At 36.3% G+C, this 3,982-nt stretch overlaps 1 long non-coding RNA gene across 1 annotated transcript; it reads right to left on the bottom strand.

Moving 5' to 3' along the window:
- Positions 1–768: 768 nt before the first annotated feature.
- LOC114395235 lies at positions 769–3,606 on the bottom strand. Its single transcript, XR_003662971.1, has 3 exons — positions 3,218–3,606; positions 3,057–3,157; positions 769–825 (listed from the first exon to the last, which is right to left on the bottom strand). It is a non-coding gene; the product is annotated as an uncharacterized LOC114395235 (long non-coding RNA).
- Between the last annotated feature and the right edge of the window lie 376 nt (positions 3,607–3,982).

Here is a 3,982-nt window from a genome sequence, read left to right as displayed (position 1 = left end):
GTATGCCATTCCCCTTAAGGTGTTGCTGTCATGCATACTTTCCCACAAACACCTTTTACACTAAATTCCCACTTAATAGACTGAATACCAGAATCAACAGCTATACAGACTTCCAAAATTCACATACAGCAAATGTCCCTCCACAAGACACATCATCAAAACCTGTTTCCTCTTTGGTTAGCCATCTGAACCATAAACAACGATATACACTATAGTACTAGCTGATAACACGTAGATAGACAGATAGCAATCAACCTTGCACAAAACCATAGAAATACATATATGCCCAGCTAAATACCTTAAGAATATTACTTCACTTTCTGGCAGATTTTCTTGTTCCATCTCATTGAAAACCTTGATTGCTTCTTGTCCTTGACCATGAAATCCATAAGCAGAAGCAATCCTTGAGTTCCACAACTCAAGGGATTGTGTGGCGGCCTATTATAAGGAAGTTTGAGCCAAACTTGCAAAATGGAAGCAAAGAGGCCTATCTATGGGGGGCAGAATCACTCTCATTAATTCAATTTTAGCAGCCTTACCTATCTATTTACTATCTATGGGGGCAAAATGGAAGCAAAGAAGCCTATCTATTGTGTGACTGGGGGATAATTTAACTCTAGAAGCAAAATATCCTACTTTGTATTTAATAAGCAATCAGCAGACCTTTCTATTTCTATTTTTTACACGTTTAAAACTCAAACATATAAAATATAAAATATATAACAAACTAACAAAGATAAAGACAAAAAAAAAGGAAATATAAACTCACCTCACTTGCTACTGCTGCCCATCATTTCACTCTCACAACAAATAGGAATCATGTACCTGCATGGACGGATCCACATAAAGCTCTAAGGAGATGATTGCTCCCATTAAGATATTTTTTGTACTTAAATATATTTAATAAAAAAATTACTCCCATAAAAAAATCAAAATGAATGGTTTCAAGACATGATTGGTTGCTAAATTAAGCAACTAACATGAGAGTAAAAAGCCCTGTTGCTCCAATAATATATATGAGATGCAAAATGGGAAAATTTAACAACTACAGGGGAAATCTTTGTATGCAAGGAAAATGAATCAGACAACACAGAAGTGGCTTGACACAGGTGGAAAGAGATGGTGGCAAGTGAAAACTTTGGCACTCAACATAGACTATATATAGACTGAAAATACAGTTTGATTTTTGATTTTTTATTTTTTATTTATACTTTTCCTGATTAAAAATTGAAATCAAGCCAAACTTTAAATGAAGGTGAGCCTAAACATTTCCACTAAACCGGTGGCAGTCTTTATCAGCACCAGGTAATGTGTCTAGTGTGAAAGGCTAAGAAAAAAAATACAACAATTATATAAGAGTGATGGTGTTTGTATTTCTTTTAATTCAGTACCCCTTGTACTGCTTTGATTATCTTAATAATATAATATATTTTATGCCTTCCAAAAAAAAAATAAGAGTGATGGTGCTAGATGTTGGATTAAAGCCTTGAATGGTCAAAATAACATTATTGTATCAACGAGATGTGACATTTTCTAGAAAATACCCTGTTACTTTAGAAAATAGTGTTGCAAATAACAAAAGAGAATTAAAAAGAGTGATGTTATTATTATTTTTTATAATATCCTCATACTAGCTAGTTCTTTTAATATTTTATAAAAAATTAATTAATTAATTAATTGTTTATCTTAAAAATACACAAAAAATCAATACTTGATATATGTAGTAAAAAAAAGGAGGAGATTAATATTCTGCAATATGCCTAAGGTGGCAGGATAACCCTCATCAATTCTGTCTTAACAGCCCTCCCTATTTACCTTCTCTCTTTTTTTAGAATCCCTAAAAAAGTGGTGCATAAGGTAGTTTCTATTCAGAGGAATTTTTTGTGGGAAGGAGGTTCTGAGGCAGCCAAGATACCGTGGGTCAATTGGGATACTGTTTGTCTTCCCAAGAGCAAAGGGGGGCTTGGGATTAAAGATATGTCCAAGTTTAATGAGGCCTTGATTGGTAAATGGGGATGGGACTTGGCAAATAACCAGAATCAGCTTTGGGCTAGACTCTTGATGTCCAAATATATATGGTGGGTGGAATGCTTTATGTTATGGTAGAAACAATGTAGACTTCTCCCCTTGGTGGAAGGATCTAAGAGTTGTTTTTCAGCAGCAGCATAGCAACAGTCTCATCAATAATATGAGGTGGAAGGTGGGTGATGGGGTCCGGATTAGGTTTTGGAAGGATTAATGGAGAGAAGGAGACTTAACCCTACAAGACAAATACCCAGCATTGTACCAAGTGAGTACTCAGCAGAACCACTCCATCAACTCAATGGGCCTCTTATATATGAATATAATTATATTTGCTGAGCAAAAAAAAAAATCTATAGTAGTTGGGTTTAGCAGGATTTGCCTTTGTATCTATTTGCTATTTTCAGTACATCTAGTACTGAACTATTATTAATATAATTAATTTTTGCTGTGCAAAAAAAAAAAAAAAACCAGACCAACTTTGGAACGGGATTCTAGTTTCTAAATACAATGGTTGGAGGGGTTTGGGTCAGGGGCCTAGAAAGCTATACTTCTTTACTTGGTGGGCTGACTTAAGGGTCATCATAATGGAAAGGAAAAACATGCATTCCTGAGTCTAAATTAGCTCTGTCTGGTACTTTATCTATTCTAATATAAATTATCTTTGCTTTCCAAAACAAAAAACATGCATTCCAAGCATCATCATAGCTCAAACCACTACACTCTTTATCAGACAAGGCACCACACTGGACAGGAGAATGGGACCCCATTTTGAAATCCCTCCAGCATGTCTCAAAGCACTTGTAAGCAACTATAATGACTTAGTATTGTCTTAGTCTAATTTAAATCTCCAAATTCACAGAAACATGAACGGGTATCAAAACATATTGTTTGGAAAAATAATCATATTGCCTAGTCTCAGCTTACACAAATATCAATCATATTAGTTAGTCTAACTAGGGTTTCGAAACATCACAACAGAGACAGACCATTGAACAATGGATTTTCATCATTAACATACAACAGAGACATACCTTCGATGGCTTCCCTGGGAGTCTTAAAGCCAAGCACAATGGACTTCCAAAATCGAGTCCCACCCTTTCCGGGACTCTTTCCTTTCCTAGTTTTCTTCGACCTGTGAAAGTGAGCAAATGTTCAAATGAGGAACGTCTAATGTTAAAACGAAAGGACGTACCTCAAAAGATAAGTGGCAGACACGAACTCCACAAACACGAACTCAACAATGTGGTTGCAGTCACGGAAGCGCAGCCCACTTTGCGACAAACACGAACTCAGGCAAAAGGAGAAACAACAAGAACGCCCTGGGAGTACCCTTTCCGGGACTCTTTCCTTTCCTAGTTTTCTTCGACCTGCGAAAGTGAGCAAATGTTAAAACGACGAACGCCTAATGTTAAAACGAAAGGACATACCTCAATCGACAGAGACGAACTCCACAAACACGATCTCCACAATGTGGTTGCAGTCACGGAAGCGCAGGCCAGTTTGCGACAAAGACGAACTCAAGCAGAAGGAGAAAGAAGAAGAACGATAGGGTTCAAGCGCGCGGGTTGTGCAATTTCAGATTTTTAATATATAATGATAACAACATCGGTTTTTTAAAAATAATCAATGTTAACATCAACTATGTAACATCGGTTTTCTAAAAACCGATGTTAACATCGATTTTTACAAAAGCGATGTTAACAACGGCATACTAACATCGGTTTTTCCAAAACCGATGTTAACTACTCCATAGTAACATCGGTTATTAAAATAACTGGTGTTAATATCGACTAGTTAACATCGGTTTCGGAAAAACCGATATTAACTAAGTCTACTTATTTACAAAAATGCCACCGCGCTTTTGTTAACATCGGTTTTGTGAATAACCGATGTTAACCGTCCGATGTTATATCTAAAAATTGTGGTAGTGGCCTGAGCCTAGCCTACGATGAATTTT

The sequence above is a fragment of the Glycine soja genome, chromosome 18 (assembly GCF_004193775.1).
Source record: "Glycine soja cultivar W05 chromosome 18, ASM419377v2, whole genome shotgun sequence".
Classification (NCBI taxonomy): domain Eukaryota; kingdom Viridiplantae; phylum Streptophyta; class Magnoliopsida; order Fabales; family Fabaceae; genus Glycine; species Glycine soja.
The sequence above is the reverse complement of the archived record's forward strand: the minus strand, read 5'-3'. Positions and strand labels throughout refer to the sequence as shown.